The following is an 18,143-nucleotide window of genomic DNA, read 5'->3' as shown; positions in this document are numbered from 1 at the left end:
AACAAAAACTCATTGCCAAAACAGTGAAAATTTCTAAGTCCATTCCCTCGTATAACGGTGATTCGGATGTAGACGAATTTATTATCCAATTAAACAAATTCGTAGAAGAAATTCAAACAAACTTAAAATCATTAGTAGGAATGCTGTTAATGAGGCTTAAGGGGCAAACACTAACATTTTTGAAACAGATAGAAAATACAATAGGGGAAGACAACAATCTTCCAATAAACTCAATAGAAAAATTGCTAAAAGCGTTCCAAGAAAGATTTGTTGAAACCAGTTCAACGCATAAATTAAAACATGGTACGGTATGTTTCGATGAAACACAAAATGTTAGGGAATACCTGCACAAGGTAATGGTATCCATTGAGGCTAAATACGGAAAAGAATCTGGTCCTTTATACGATAAAATTGTGCTAAATGCTTTCATGCAAGGACTGAGCCCCAAACTATACCGTATCTTAATATCAAAAAATATTCAAACATTAGAGCTAGCAGTTCAGGAGATAGAGAGAAGGATTGAAATTGACTCGATTGTCGTGAAATTGACTTAATTATAGTATAGGTTAATAATTCAACAGATAGCATGGCACTGGAACATCGTAGAGAGTTGTTAAATGGCTCATTTTAAAGGAAATCAATGGGGTTAAAGAACTTTTGTAATTAAAACAAATAATTTTTATTACATTAAGACATCTTAATTATGTTCCTTAAGAATTCATCATAAGTAAAAATTTCCCTTACAGAAATTGAACTCAAGCCTACTGGGTGAGAGCTATCCCAACTTCTAGACCATATAGGATATATTAAAATATTCCGATTAATGAAGTTTATGTTAAAGAACAAATTATAAGCCTAGTTAGCTGCCTGATTATTTGAGGATCGTCTCTTACTATTCCAAAGAAAAAAAGGCCGTAGGCTTTTTCCTGTTTGTAATCTATTTTGTAATAATCCGGGTTGCAGTGGTAGCTAGTAACCTAGTAAGAGAAGTCACGTCCAATGTTAAGAAATATAAAAACCCCTGACTCCTAAAAAAGAGTCGGATCAAAACAAAAAGTACACCATTAGTTACAATAAAGAACAAATTATATAAAAACACGATTATTAAAAGAACAAACCATAGCATACATTGGACTTAGTTAGCTGCCTGATTGTTTGAGAGTCGTCTCTTACTACTCCAAAGAAGAAAAATCCGTAGGCTTTTTCCTGTTTGTAATCAGGGTTTACATAATATCGGCTGGCAAACAGTTTATATATTAGCAGGGGTCATCCAGGTTGCAGCGCTAGCTAGCAACCTAGTAAGAGACGATCACGTCCAATGTTAAGAGATATAAAAACCCCTAACTCCTAAAAAAATTTACATTAAAAGACGATCATTCAAAGAACATACCATTGCATATATTTGTTTAGCTGCCCCGATTCCTTGTAAGAGATCTTTTTTGTCAAATGAAACTAGATTTATTCCTGAAAATTTTAAATTGAATAATTTTGTTTAACTGCAAAGTGCAGAATCCGGGTTGCAGCGGTAGCTAGCAACCTAGTAAGAGAAGATCACGTCCAATGTTAAGAAATATAAAAACCCCTAACTCCTAAAAAAAGAGTCAGATCAAAACAAAAAGTACACCATTAGAACCGCCTTTTACGAAACCCCTATATAAAGGAAACTTACCGCCCTTTGGCTTGAATAGCAAAGAAAATATATTAGCTTGAAAATCAAGAAAATTGACATTAACCACGTTATTCTCCACAAACGGGATATTTTTTTTTCTTTTTCTTTGTTTCCAGAGATATCTTAGCACTGGAACATCGTAGATAGTTGTTCAATAGCTCATTTTAAAGGAAATTAATTGGGTTAAAAATCTATAGTAACTAAAATAAATTATTTCTAAAAGAGAATAAATTTTTCCACCAAAAACTGCATTTTTGATTTACAGTAAAGAACGATCTCTCACCCATAGTAACTGATATATTGTGGTTCCAGGAGTAGCTGAAAGCTATCCAGTTTTTAACGGTATCCGGGTTGCAGCGGCAGCTGTTATCCGAGTTGCAGCGGTAGCTAGCAACCTAGTAAGAGACAATCACGTCCAATGTTAAGAAATACAATACATAAAGGATCGATACTATAAATATGATTTATTGACAGCTGAATATCCGGGTTGCAGTGGTAGCTAGCAACATAGTAAGAGACGATCACTTCCAATGTTAAGAAATATAATTACAGTAAAGAACGATCCGGGTTGCAGCGGTAGCTAGCAACCTAGTAAGAGATAATAGTAAAGAACGATAAGAAGCCTATGTTATAGTAAAGAATTATCTTGGTTGCAGCGATAACTAGCAATCTGAGTGGCAGTGGTAGCTAGTTATAATGAAGAACGAATATAAAGCTGTAAATATACAAAGGGATTAAATTTTCTCGTATCATATTATAATATATAACGTAAAAAGTGAGTGGAATATTTATAGACGTTTATCTTTCGACAAGAATAACTGACGTAATGAGTGACTTGACGTATTACAATAAAAATTACAATAAATAATGAACTGTAACCCATTGTAACTTAAGTATTAAATCAAACAGTTCGTGGTCATAATCAAACAGTTCGTGGTAACGAACTGTAAGTAAGGAGCGACCCGGCTCAATGGTAACCGAAACTCTAAAAAACGGGATTTTGATACCAATAGATACATCAAAAGAATCAAGTTTTAATTCTGATTTCAAATATATAAGTTTCATTAAGTTTAATCCTACCCATCAAAAGTTACGTGCCTGAGAAAATTTGGCTGATTTTCGAAAAAAGGGGGAAAAACCCCCTAAAAGCTATAGAACCTTAATGAAAATCACACCATCAGATTCAGCGTATCAGAGAACCGTACTGTAGAGGTTTCAAGCTCATATCTACAAAAATGTGGAATTTTCCATTTTTGGCCAGAAGAAAGATCACGGATGCGTGTTTATTTGTTTGTTTGTTTTTTGTTTTTTTTCCAGGGGTGATTGTATCAACCCAGTGGTCCTAGAATATTGTAGGAGGCCTCATTGGAACGGAAATTAAAAGTTCTAGTGTCCTTTTTCAGTGACCAAAAAAAAAAATGGAGGGCAACTAGGCCCCCTCCCACGCTCATTTTTTTCCCAAAGTGACCCGATCAAAATTTTGAGATAGCCATTTTGTTCAGCATGGTCGAAAATATGATAAAAATGTCTTTTAGGATGACTTGATCCCCCAAAGTCCCCAGGGGGAGGGCTGAAAGTTATGAACTCTACTCAATGTTAACATATAGTATTGGTTATTGGGAAGTATACAGATTTTTTCAGAGGAGTTTTTTTCTGGTAGTTGGGGGACGGAGAGGGTCGGGGGCAATATGGAAGGATCTTTCCATGAAGGAAGTTTTCATGGGGGAAGGGACATTGCTATGAAGGGGGCGCCGGATTTCCCAGCATTATTAAAGAAAAAGATCAGGAATTAAATAAAAAAAACAAGTTTTTCAACTGATCAAGTGATTGTGATTAAGAGGTCGTTTTTAAAGAACTGAAAAAAAAAATTCGAACTATAGTTTAAAGAGCAGGGGATTGACTAGGGGGCGAACCCCCTAATATACGTGTTAAAAATGTATTAATATATAAGTTCGTTACGTAATTTAATTCTAAGTTACGTATATTTATTACTAATAAAAACGTTCGTAAATAAAATTAAAAAAGTTTCGAGAAAGCCATTTAACCAAATATAATATGAAAATTTTTTTTTAATTATTCATTTACTGTTAGACAAAATAAAAACCTGCATTAATTCAAAAACTTAAAAAAATTAAATAAAAAAAAAAAGTTTTTTTAACTTTAATTAAGGAACGACATTAAGACTGAAAACTAACAGAAATTATTCCGTATATGAAAGGGGCTATCACCTCCTCAACGCCTCGCTCTTTACGCTAAAGTTTGACTTTCTCACAGCTCTATTTTTTTAAAAAATAAAAAAAATTTAGCGTAAAGAGCGAGGCGTTGAGGAGGGGAAAGCCCCCTTCATATACGGAATAATTTCTGTTCGTTTTAAGTTTTAACGTCGTTCCTTACTTTCAGTTTAAAAAAACTTGTTTTTTTTATTTAATTTACATTAAAGGACGAGCTATAGCCCATACAAACTTCCAGCCCATAGTAACTAAAGTAAGATTATAATTTCGTGTTAAATGTTAATCAATGATGTCATAATCATAGGTTTTAGCCAGGTTGTCTATGATTATTCCGATTATCGGGGTTACAGCGGTAGCTAGAAAACTAGTAAGAGACGATTACGCTCAATGTTAAGAAGCATAAAAACCCATAACTCCTAAAAAAAATTAGATCATAACAAAAATCATACCATTAGAACCGCCTTGGCCAAAACCCCTATACAGGAAACTTTCTGTCATTTGGCTCTAACAGCAAGGGAGATATATATATTTGCTTGAAAATCAAGAAAAGTTGCAGCTACTACAGCATTCTGCAAAAACGGCATCTTTTTTCTACTTTTAAATTAAGGACCGAAGTTTATAGCATAGTAACTGAAACAACAGGGAATAGAAAAAGAGGTCTGTGGTATTATATGACATCATACGACGTTATTTTTGTTTTTAAATAAATCTGAACAGCTTTCCGGGTTGCAGCTGTAGCTAGGAACCTAGTAAGAAATAAAGTGATCCGGGTTGCAGCGGTAGCTAGCAATTCGGGTTGCAGCGGTAGCTAGCAACCTCGTAAGAGACGATCACGTCCAATGTTAAGAAATATAAAAACCCATAGTTCCTAACAAAGGAAGTACATCAAAACAAAAAGTACACCATTAGAACCGCCTTGTCCGAAAACCCTGTATAATAAACTTTCTGTCCCTTGGCTTGAACAGCAAGGAAAATATATGGGCTTGAAAATCAAGAAAAGTGGCAGCTACTACAACATTCTGCCTAAACGGGATATTTTTTTTCCTTTGTTTCCAGAGATAGCTTGGCACTGGAACATCATAGAGAGTTGTTCAATAGCTCATTTTAAAGGAAATTAATTGGGTTATCCGGGTTGCAGCGGTAGCTAGATAGCTAGTAATAGACGATCACGTCCAATGTTAAGAAATATAAAAACCCATAGTTCCTAACAGAGGAGTCAGATCAAAACAAAAAGTACACCATTAGAACCGCCTTGTCCGAAACCCCTGTATAGGAAACTTTCTGTCACTTCGCTTGAACAGCAAGGGAAATATATTGGCTTGAAAATCAAGAAAAGTGGCAGCTACTACAACATTCTGCCTAAACGGGATATTTTTTTCTTTTTTTTTCTTTTGTATCCAGAGATAGCTTGGCACTGGAACATCGTAGAGAGTTGTTCAATGGCTCATTTTAAAGGAAATTAATTGGGTTAAAAATCTATAGTAACTAAAATAAATTATTTCTAAAAGACAATAAATTTTTCCACCAAAAACTGCATTTTTTATGTCTTTTCACACTGCAGTCTTTCAAACATAATCGTATACCAGCGGTAAGATTTGAACCCACGCCTCCGAAGAGACTGGTGGCTAACACCAGTGCCTTAGACCACTCGGCCAGGCTGCCTCTCATAAATAAATATATATGTGAATTTGGGTTGCAGCAGTAGCTAGCAACCTACTAAGAGACGATCAGTCCAATGCTAAGAAATATAAAAACCCAAAACTCCTAAAAATAGAGTCAGATCAAAACAAAAGTACATCATTAGAAATACCTTGTCTGAAACCCTACTAGATAAATAATGATCGTCATCATAGTTTTATATTAGAGCTATGACGTGAATAGAAAAACACGAAATTATATTGTTGTTTCTGAAGACGTCATGAAATAATACCATTGCGCCATGACGTCATACGCCGTGACGTCATAATTGGTATATAAGGAAAGTCAAAACTGAAAATTCTCTCATTCTTGATTAGAATAATGGTTAGATCAAAGCAGGCTATACGCAAGTTGAAAAAAGAGTACTACACAAACAACAGAGATAGTAACTTGAAAAGAAAAAAGCAAAGGTATTCAACCGACCAGGTGTATCGAGAAGTAATAATTGAGAGAGCAAAAGAAAGCAGCAAGATGTGTTATCACAATGATTAAGATTATAGACATGCAAAAATTGAGACAGCCAAACAAAAGATCAAGGAACGGTATGGTAATGATGAACATTACAGAGAAGCAAGAATTGAGCAGGCTAGACAAAAGATCAAGGAGCGTTATAAACTTTATAAACTTTATATACTTTATGATAAACTTTATAGAGAAGCAACAATTGAGCAGGCTAGACATCCGGGTTGCAGCGGTAGCTAGCAACCTAGTAAGAGACGATCACGCCCAATGTTAAGAAATATAAAAACCCCTAACTCCTAAAAACAGAGTCAGATCAAAACAAAAAGTACACCATTAGAACCGCCTTGTCCGAAACCCCTATAAAGGAAACTTACCGCCCTGCGGCTTGAATAACAAAGAAAATATATTGGCTTGAAAATCAAGAAAATAGACTTTTACCACGTTATTCTCCACAAACGGGATATTTTTTTTCTTTCTTTTCCACAGATAGCTTGGCACTGGAACATCGTAGAGAGTTGTTCAATGGCTCATTTTAAAGGAATTCTCTAGATCTAGCGTTATGTGTACTTAATTTTTTTTTTTATTAATTTTTTTTAAGAAAAACTTAATTTTTTATATACAATATTAAACAATGACGTCATAGTCTTTGGGTGTATTAGTACATAAAGTCTGGATCATCGAATTAAAGCTGAAACTAAGTAAAGAACAATTATGCCTCCATATATTCACAGTGATCTATAAAATTTCCCATTACATCTATAAACTGTTCCACAGTTGCCGGTTCATACCTTGGAAGCTTTTCACTAAACATGCAACATTTCTTTTGGATATTACTATGAAGTTTTGCGAAAGCATCTCTAGCTGACTTTTCAACAAAATCCATTCTTTCAGAGATAATTTTAATCTTTAATTTTGAATATTTTTCGTAATCCCGGTAAAAAATTCGTAAAATTTTTCTAAATTTACTAAGATCAGTCAGCATTGTTGCCATGTTTTTGGACTTCTGAATATAATTTTTAATTTTGCCCTTATGCGTTCTTTGCAGCTTGTGTAAACTGCAAAATATCCATGGTATCCGAGCAATAGTTTGAATATTTCAATTCAAGCTAGAAAAATACCTGAAAATGTTAAAATTAGTTTTATTTTTAGTTAGGTTCTAACTACCCGATGTGGAATTTACTATGTATTTTCAGACCAAAAAATTCAATTTTTTATTATATTTCATTTTTCAGTTTAGAATCGCTAAAGTTATTATGTAAACTGCAAAAATATTTATGATATATGAGCAATAATTTTAATCTTTTAATTCAAACTAACAAAATACCTGAAAATTTAAAAATTAGTTTAATTTTTTGTTATGTTATGGGTACATGATACGAGTCTTAAAAAGTTTCAATTAGATAATAATATTATTTCTTGTTTTGTAATAAGATGCGTTCTAATAGAGTTATACGTAATTTAAAAAAACATTACTATACAAAAAACAGAGACAACATCTTGAAAAGAGAAAAGCAAAGATATTCAACCGACAAGGCGTATCGAGATGCGAAAATTGAGAGAGCCAAACAAAAGAGTAAGGAACGGTATGATAACGATAAAGATTACCGAAACATACATAAGAAAAAAGTTGCTACCAGAATAATGGGTAGATACTGGGGTGACAAAAGCTATAATGAAAAAATTAAATTCTCTGCGAGGTTGCACCGAAGAACGCATAAGGACAAAGGGAAAAATTACATTCAGAAATACAAGAAGATGGCAAAAATGCAGGCTGATCTTTGTAAATTGAGAAACATTTTACGCATGTTTTATCGGGATCATGAAAAGTATTCAAAATTACAGATTAAAATTCTCTTTGAAAGAGCGGATGCTGTTGAAAAGTCGGCTAGAAATTCTTTGGCAAAGCTTCATAGTAATATCCAAAAGAAATGTTGTCAGTTTAACGAAAAGCTTCCAAGGTATGGATTGGCAACTGCGGAACAGTTTATAGATGCAATGGGAAATGTTCGACAACAGTGAATATACGGAGGCGTACTTCTTAGAAAATTCGTATATTAATTTTGGAAGGAGCAATTGCAGTTTATGTAGCAGCAATAAACATATATATACAAGCATACCTATCAACAGCGAAGGAAAAGCAATGTTTTTCAATTATGGCGAAAACGAGCCTGTTAGGGTTATTAGTAAATGTGTTTGTAAGACTAATGATTTAGAACAAATTCCTGGAACACCGACTCAAGAAAAAAGCATTTCTAACTGTGTTTTAAACAGTTCGTTTAGTTCTACCGAATATTTGGCAAAAATTCTCTGTGTAGTAGAACAAACTGTCCTGAAAAGTACGAGACAACTATTGAAAAATGATCTAGAACTAGATCTGACAAGGAAATTATGATGGCTGAATATATACAATAAAGAACGACACCTTGCCCATGTTAACTAAAACATAAATAGGGATTATGTAATTTCCAATAGTATCATGGCTGTAGAGATGGCTGAAACCTAGTTACAATAAAAAACGATCATTGGAATAACAAAAATTGAATACCTTTGGAATTAGCTAGCTACTTGATTATTTGAAACTCGTCTCTTACTATTTAAAAGAAGAAAAAGCCGTAGGCTTTTTCCTGTGTGTAATCAGTTTATTATCATAGGCAGCGCGCTAGCACTGCCTGAGTAAAGAACGGTGTGGGCACAATGTGTTTTTTTTCGGGTTGCAGCGATAGCTAGCAACCTAGTAAGAGACGATCACGTCAAATGTTAAGAAATATAAAAACCCATAGTTCCTAACAAAGGAGTCAGATCAAAACAAAAATTAAACAATTAGAACCGCCTTGTCCGAAACCCCTGTATAGGAAACTTTCTGTCCCTTGGCTTGAACAGCAAGGGAAATATATTGGCTTGAAAATCAAGAAAATTGACTTTAACCACGTTATTCTCCCCAAACGGGATATTTTTTCTCTTTTCTTTTTTTTTCTTTTCCACGGATAGCTTGGCACTGGAACATCGTAGAGGGTTGTTCAATAGCTCATTTTAAAGGAAATTAATTGGGTTAAAAATCTATAGTGACTAAAATAAATTATTTCTAAAAGAGAATAAATTTTTCCACCAAAAACTGCATTTTTCATGTCTTTTCACACTGCAGTCTTTCAAACATAATCGTATACCAGCGGTATCCGGGTTGCAGCGGTAGCTAGCAACCTAGTAAGAGACGATCAGGTCCAATGTTAAGAAATATAAAAACCCCTAACTCCTAAAAACAGAGTCAGATCAAAACAAAAAGTACACCATTAGAACCGCCTTGTCCGAAACCCCGATACAGGAAACTTACCGCCCTGCGGCTTGAATAACAAAGAAAATATCTTGTCTTGATAATCAAGAAAATTGACTTTAACCACGTTATTCTACACAAACGGGATATTTTTTTCTTTCTTTTCCACAGATAGCTTGGCACTGGAACATCGTAGAGAGTTGTTTAATGGCTCATTTTAAAGGAACTCTCTAGATCTAGCGCTATGTGTACTTCATTTGTTTTTAAATTATTTTTTTTTATGAAAAACTTATTTTTTATATACACTATTAATCAATGACGTCAGAGTCTTTGGATGTAGTTAGTACATAAAGTCTGGATCATCGAATTAAAGCTGAAACTAAGTAAAGAACAATTATGCCTCCATATATTCACAGTGATGTATAAAATTTCCCATTACATCTGTAAACTGTTCCACAGTTGCCGGTTCATACCTTGGAAGCTTTTCACTAAACATGCAACATTTCTTTTGGATATTACTATGAAGTTTTGCGAAAGCATCTCTAGCTGACTTTTCAACAAAATCCATTCTTTCAGAGATAATTTTAATATTTAATTTTGAATATTTTTCGTAATCCCGGTAAAACATTTGTAAAAATTTTCTAAATTTACTAAGATCAGCCAGCATTGTTGACATGTTTTTGGACTTCTGAATATAATTTTTAATTTTGCCCTTATGCGTTCTTTGCAGCTTGTGTAATTTACAATAAAGAACGACACCTTGCCCATTTTAAATGAAACCTAAATAGGGATTATGTAATTTCCAATAGTATCATGGCTGTAGAGATGGCTGAAATTACAGTAAACAACGAACTTCAGCCCATAGTAACTAAAGTAAGATTACAAATTTAAGACTAAAACAAGTACTTTGTTTGCTTTGGTATGAAATACTGCCAGCGTTGGGATTTGAACCCACACTTCGAAAGATACGGGTGGCTAAAATCCGGGTTGCAGCGGTAGCTAGCAACCTAGTAAGAGACGATCACGTCCAATGTTAAGAAATGCACAAACCCATAGTTTCTAGAAAAGGAGTCAGATCAAATTCAAAAGTACACCATTAGAACTGCCTTATCCGAAACCCCTTGAAAGGAAACTTACTGCCCTTTGGCTTGAACAGCAAGGGATATATATTGACTTGAAAATCAAGAAAAGTGGCAGCTACTACAACATTCTGCCTAAACGGGATATTTTTTTTCTTTTTTCTTCTTTTCCAGAGATTGCTTGGCACTGGAACATCGTAGAGAGGTTATAATAAAGAACGACCTCTTGCCTTTACTAAATTCTATACGCCACTTAATTATAGTATAGTCCGGGTTGCAGCGGTCGCTAGCAACCTAGTAAGAGATGATCACGCCCCATAGTAAATACTAAAGTAACCCATAACTCCTGAAAACAAAGTCAGATCAAAACAAAAAGTACACCACTAGAACCACCTTGTTCTAAACACCTATAAAGGAAACTTACCGCCCTTTGGCTTGAATAATAAAGAAAATATATTGGCTTGAAAATCAAGAAAATTGACTTTAACCACGTTATTCTTCACAAACGGGATATTTTTTCTTTCTTCTTCTTCTTTTCGTCCACAGATAGCATGGTACTGAAACATCGTAGAGATCCGGGTTGCAGCGGTAGCTAGCAACTTATATCCGGGTTGCAGCGGTAGCTAGCAACCTAGTAAGAGACGATCACCTCCAATGTTAAGAAATATAAAAACCCGTAGCTCCTAACAGAGGAGTCAGATCAAAACAAAAAGTACACCATTAGAACCGCCTTGTCCAAATCCTCCATAAAGGAAACTTACCGCCCTTTGGCTTGAATAACAAAGAAAATATATTGGCTTGAAAATCAAGAAAATAGACTTTTACCACGTTATTCTCCCCAAACGGGATATTTTTTTCTTTTTTCTTTTCCACAGATAGCTTGGCACTGGAACATCGTAGAGGGTTGTTCAATAGCTCATTTTAAAGGAAATTAATTGGGTTAAAAATCTATAGTAGCTAAAATAAATTATTTCTAAAAGAGAATAAATTTTTCCAATAAAAACTGTATTTTTGATGCAGTGACGTCATAATTACTATATAAGAAACGTCAAAACTGCAAATGGTCTCATTCATGAATACATAATGGTTAGATCAAAGCAAGCTGCACGCAAGTTAAAAAATCAGTACTAAAAAATCAAGAAATTTTCCACCAAAAACTGCATTTTTGATGTCTTTTCACACTGCAGTCTTTCAAACATAATCGTATACCAGCGGTAAGAATTGAACCCACGCCTCTGAAGAGACTGGTGGATAACACCAGTGCCTTGGAACACTCGGCCAGGCTGCCTCTCATAAATAAATATATATGTGAATTTGGGTTGCAGCAGTAGCTAGCAACCTAGTAATAGACGATCAGTCCAATGCTAAGAAATATAAAAACCCAAAACTCCTAAAAATAGAGTCAGATCAAAACAAAAGTACATCATTAGAAATACCTTGTCTTAAACCCTACTAGATAAATAATGAACGTCATCATAGTTTTATATTAGAGCTATGATGTGAATAGAGTTACGTCATAATTAGTATATAAGGAAAGTAAAATCTGAAAATTCTCTCATTCTTGATTAGAATAATGGTTAGATCGAAGCAAGCTATACTCAATTTTAAGAAAGAGTACTACACAAACAACAGATCTAGTATCTTTAAAAGAGAAAATCAAAGGTATTCAACCGACCAGGCGTATCGAGAAGTAAAAATTGAGAGAGAAAAACAAAGGTATTCAACCGACCAGGCGTATCGAGAAGTAATAATTGAGAGAGCAAAAGAAAACAGCAAGATGTGTTATCACAATGATGAAGATTACCGAAACAAACATAAGAAAAAAGTTGCTACCAGAATAATGGGTAGATACTGGGGTGACAAAAGCTATAATGAAAAAATTAAATTCTCTGCGAGGTTGTACCGAAGAACGCATAAGGACAAAGGGAAAACTTACATTCAGAAATATAAGAAGATGGCAAAAATGCAGGCTGATCTTCGTAAATTGAGAAACATTTTACGCATGTTTTACCAGGATCACGAAAAGTATTCAAAATTACAGATTAAAAGTCTCTTTGAAAGAGCGGATGCTGTTGAAAAGTCGGCAAGAAATTCCTTGGCAAAGCTTCATAGTAATATCCAAAAGAAATGTTGTCAGTTTAATGAAAAGCTTCCAAGGTATGGATTGGCAACTGCGGAACAGTTTACAGATGCAATGGAAAATGTTCGACAACACAGTGAATATACGGATTATAATAAAGAACGACCTCTTGCCTATACTAAATTTTATAGGCCATTTAACTATAGTATAGGCTAGTACAGCTATTATATTTAAAGTAAATATATTAAAATTTTCCACTAAAAGTCGGTCATTGGAATAAAAACCCAATACATATATTTGATTTAGTTAGCTACTTGATTGTTTGAGGCTAGTCTCTTACTATTTCAAAGAAGAAAATGCCGTAGGCTTTTTCCTGTTTGTAATCAATTAGAAAGAGTTCTACCTTTAAAATGAGTTACGTAGTTACATTAAAGGACGATCATTTGAATAACAACCATTGCATACATTAGACTTTGTTTACATTAAAGAACAAACTTCCAGCCCATTGTAGCTAAAATAAGATTATAATTAATGTTAAAGATTGATCAATGTAACAGTAATACAATTTTATAATAAAGAACGACCTCTTGCCTATACTAAATTTTATACGCCACTTAATTATATATCCGGGTCGCAGCGGTAGCTAGCAATCCGGGTTGCAGCGGTAGCTAGCAAGCTAGTAAGAGACGATCACGTCCAATGTTAAGAAATATAAAAACCTCTAACTCCTAAGGAAAGAGTCAGATCGAAACAAAAATTACACCATTAGAACCACCTTGTTCACAACCCCTATTAAGGAAACTTATGACTCTTTGACTTGAATAACAAAGAAAATATATTGGCTTGAAAATCAAGAAAATTGACTTTAACCAAGTTATTCTTCACAAACGTGATATTTTTTTCTTTCCACTTGATTTACCTCCTCAACTAGCTGGGCACTGGAAAATCATAGAGAACTGCGTAATAGCTCATTTTATCTGGGTTGCAGCGGTAGCTAGCAACCTAGTAAGAGACGATCACCTCCAATATAAAGAAATATAAAACCCCTAACTCCTAAAAAAAGAGTCAGATCAAAACAAAAAGTATACCTTTAGAACCACCTTGTCCGAATCCCCAATTAAGGAAACTTACCGCCCTTTGGCTTGAAAAACAAAGAAAATATATTAGCTTGAAAATCAAGAAAATTGACTTTTACCACGTTATTCTCCACAAACAGGATAAATTTTTCTTTCCGCTTGATTTTTATTCTCAGCTAGCTGGGCACTGGAAATATAATAAAGAACGACTTCTTGCCTATACTAAATTTTATACGCCACTTAATTATAGTATAGGCTGGTAATTCAACAGATAGCTTTGCACTGGAACATCGTAGAGAGTTGTTCAATGGCTCATTTTAAAGGAAATTAATGGGGTTAAAAACCTTTTGCAATTAAAATTTACATAAAGGACTGATATAGTTCATCATAAATGGTGTTTCTCAATACGTTTTTTATATAATTATCCATTGTTATGTAAAATGCAGTAATTTTTGGAAAGTTTTAACAAAAAATTTATTTGTTAACTGAAACTAGAATAATTCCTGATAATTAAAATAAAATAATTTTATTTAATTGTAAACTGCAATTTTCCGGGTTGCAGCGGTAGCTAGCAACCTAGTAAGAGACGATCACCTCCAATGTAAAGAAATATAAAACCCCTAACTCCTAAAAAAAGAGTCAGATCAAAACAAAAAGTATACCATTAGAACCACCTTGTCCAAAACCCTATTAAGGAAACTTACCGCCCTTTGGCTTTGAATAACAAAGAAAATATATTGGCTTGAAAATCAAGAAAATTGACTTTTACCACGTTATTCTCCAAAAACGGGATATTTTTTCTTTCCGCTTGATTTTTCTTCTCAGCTAGGTGGGCACTGGAAAATAATAGAGAGCTGTATAATAGCTCATTTTAAAGGAAATTGCAACATCTAGTCACTTTTGTAATTAAAAATAAAATAATTTTTAAAGTAGAATCAATTTTGTCAAAAAAATTGCATTTTTGATGTATTTTCATGCTGCAGTCTTTTCAAAGATATTTCAATTTTGAAGCAATCAAACAGTTCATGTTAATGAACTCTATAGTAATAATAGCTACTTGTCTCAATAGTAATCCGGGTTGCAGCGGTAGCTAGCAACCTAGTAAGAGACGATCACGTCCAATGTTAAAAAATATAAAAACCCATAGTTCTTAAAAAAAGAGTCAGATCAAAACAAAAAGTACACCATTAGAACCGCCTTGTCCGAAACCCCTGCATAGTAAAATTTCTGTCCCTTGGCTTGAACAGCAAGGGAAATATATTGGCTTGAAAATCAAGAAAAGTGGCAGCTACTACAACATTCTGCCTAAACGGGATATTTTTTCTTTTTTTTTTTATTTTTTTGTATCCAGAGATAGCTTGGCACTGGATCTGTAGTCCATAGTAACTGAAGTCTTATAAGATACAATAAAGTCAAATCTGGGAATGAGATTTTATTAGCAATTTAAATTTATAAGGTAAACTGTAAATTTTGTCATACGTATTAAGGTGATCTAAAAATCTTAATATTATTTTCCCCATACTCCCAAAGTGAAAGTGCGTCATCCTTGTAGCGTCCCCAGAAGATAAGTTTAAAAAAAATGCGATTCCAACGCCCAATTTGAAATGGAAAGGCAGTGTGGTCTTCGTCACTATTTATTTTGTTTAAGACATTAACTGTAAACTCAAAAACTATAACCTGGAAAGTTCCCATAAAACTGAGCTTAAGCCATTAATTGTATACCAGAAACTATAAACAGTAAAGTTCTCGTAAAATTTTGTTTAAGAGTAAATCAAAAACTTTAAATTTCAAAGTTTCCATAAAATTTAGTTTAAGCAATTAACTGTAAACAAAAAACTATAAACCGTAAAGTTTCCATAAAGTTTTGTTTAAGCCATTAACTTTAAAGAAAAAACTAAACCGTAAAGATCCCATAAAATTTTTCTGAATCCATTAACTGTAAACCTAAAACTATAAACCGTCATTTTCCCATAAAATTTAGATTAAGAAATAATCTGTAAAACAAAAACTAGAAACCGTAAAGATCCCATAAAATTTTTTGTAAGCCATTAACTGTACACCAAAAACTATAAACCTTAAAGTAAACTGTAATAAACCGTAAACAATTAACTGTAAACCAACCTGGAAAGTTCCCATAAAACTTAGTTTAAGCCATTCACTGTATCAAATAAACTATAAGCCGTAAAGTTCCCATAAAATTTTGTTTAAGAGTAAATAAAAAACTTTAAATTTCAAAGTTCCCATAAAATTTAGTTTAAGCAATTAACTGTAAACCAAAAACTATAAACCGTAAAGCTCCCATTAAATTTTGTTTAAACCATTAAGTGTAAACCAAAAACTATAAACCATAAAGTAAACTGTAATAAACCGTAAACAATTAACTGTAAACCAACCTGGAAAGTTCCCATAAAACTTAGTTTAAGCCATTAACTGTATCAAAGAAACTATAAGCCGTAAAGTTCCCATAAAATTTTGTTTAAGAGTAAATCAAAAACATTAAATTTCAAAGTTTCCATAAAATTTAGTTTAATCAATTAAATGTAATCACTTAAAGTTTTGTTTAAGAGTAAATCAAAAACTTTAAATTTCAAAGTTCCCATAAAATTTAGTTTAAGCCATTAACTGTAAACCAAAAACTATAAACCGTAAAGTTTCCATAAAGTTTTGTTTAACCCATTAACTTTAAATCAAAAACTATAAACCGTAAAGTTTCCATAAAGTTTTGATTAAACCATTAACTTTAAATCAAAAACTATAAACAGTAGAGTTTCCCTAAAATTGTTGTTTAAGGCATTAACTGTGAAATAAAAACTAAACCGTAAAGTTGCCATTAAATTTCGTTTGAGTTATCAACTGTAAACCAAAAACTATAAAACGTAAAGTTTCCATAAAGTTTTGTTTAAGCCATTAAATGTAGATCAAAAACTATAAACAGTAGTTTCCATAAAATTGTTGTTTAAGGCATTAACTGTGAATTAAAAACTAAACCGTAAAGCTCCCATAAAATTTCGTTTAAGTTATTAACTGTAAACAAAAAACTATAAACCATAAAGTTTCCATAAAGTTTTGTTTAAGCCATTAACTTTAAATCAAAAACTATAAACCATAGTTTCCATAAAATTGTTGTTTAAGGCATTAGCTGTGAAATAAAAACTAAACCATGAAGTTCCCATAAAATTTTGTTAAAGCCTTTAACTTTAAATCAAAAACTACAAACCGTAGAGTTTCCATAAAATTGTTGTTTAAGGCATTAACTGTGAAATAAAAACTATACCGTAAAGTTTCCATAAAATTTCGTTTAAGCCATTAACTGTAAAACAAAACTAAACCGGAAAGTTCCCAAAAAAATTTGTTTAAGCCATTAACGGTAAACCAAAAACTATAAACCGTAAAGTTTCCATAAAATTTTGTTGAAACCATTAACTGTAAACCAAAACCTATAAACCGTAAAGTTCCTTTTAAATTTTTTTAAGCCATTAACTGTAAACCAAAAACTATAAACCGTAAAGTTTCCATCAAATTTAGTTTAAGCAATTAACTGTAAACCAAAAAATATAAACCGTAAAGTTCCCATTAAATTTTTTTAAGCCATTAACTGTAAACCAAAAACTATAAACCGTAAAGTTTCCATAAAGTTTTGTTTAAGCCATTAACTGTAAACCAAAAACTATAAACCGTAAAGTTTCCATAAAATTGTTGTTTAAGGCATTAACTGTGAATTGAAAACTAAACCGTAAAGTTCCCATAAAATTTAGTTTGTTATTAACTGTAAACCGAAAACTATAAACCGTAAAGTTTCCATAAAATTTTTTTAAACCATAAACTGTAAAACAAAAACTATAAACCGTAAAGTTTTCATAAAATTGTTTTTTAAGCCATTAACTGTAAACCAAAAACTAAACGGTAAAGTTACCATAAAATTTTGTTTAAGCCATTAACTCTAAACCAAAAACTATAAACCGTAAAATTTCCATAAAATTTTGTTTAAACCATTAACTGTAAACCAAAAACTATAAACTGTAAAGTTTCTATAAAATTGTTGTTTAAGCCATTAACTGTAAAACAAAAACTAAACCGTAAAGTTCCCATAAATTTCGTTTAAGCCATTAACTATAAAACAAAAACTAAACCGTAAATTTCCCATAAAATTTTGTTTAAGCCATTAACGGTAAACCAAAAACTATAAACCGTAAAGTTTCCATAAAATGTTGTTGAAACCATTAACTGTAAACCAAAAACTATAAACCGTAAAGTTCCCATTAAATTTTTTTAAGCCATTAATTGTAAACCAAAGACTATAAACCGTAAAGTTTCCATAAAGTTTTGTTTAAGCCATTAACTGTAAACCAAAAACTATAAACCGTAAAGTTTCCATAAAATTTTTGTTTAAGGCATTAACTGTGAGTTAAAAACTAAACCGTAATTATAATAAAGAACGACCTCATTCCTATACTAAATTCTATAGGCCACTTAACTATAGTATAGGCTAGTACAGTTATTATATTTAAGGTCAATATATTAAAATTTTCCACTAAAAGGCGGTCATTGGAATAAAAACCCAATGCATATATTTGATTTAG

Source organism: Artemia sp. Qi Xiang Cuo, unplaced genomic scaffold (genome assembly GCF_049724085.1).
Source record: "Artemia sp. Qi Xiang Cuo unplaced genomic scaffold, ASM4972408v1 HiC_scaffold_22, whole genome shotgun sequence".
NCBI lineage: Eukaryota > Metazoa > Arthropoda > Branchiopoda > Anostraca > Artemiidae > Artemia > Artemia sp. Qi Xiang Cuo.
This window is presented reverse-complemented; position numbering follows the sequence as displayed.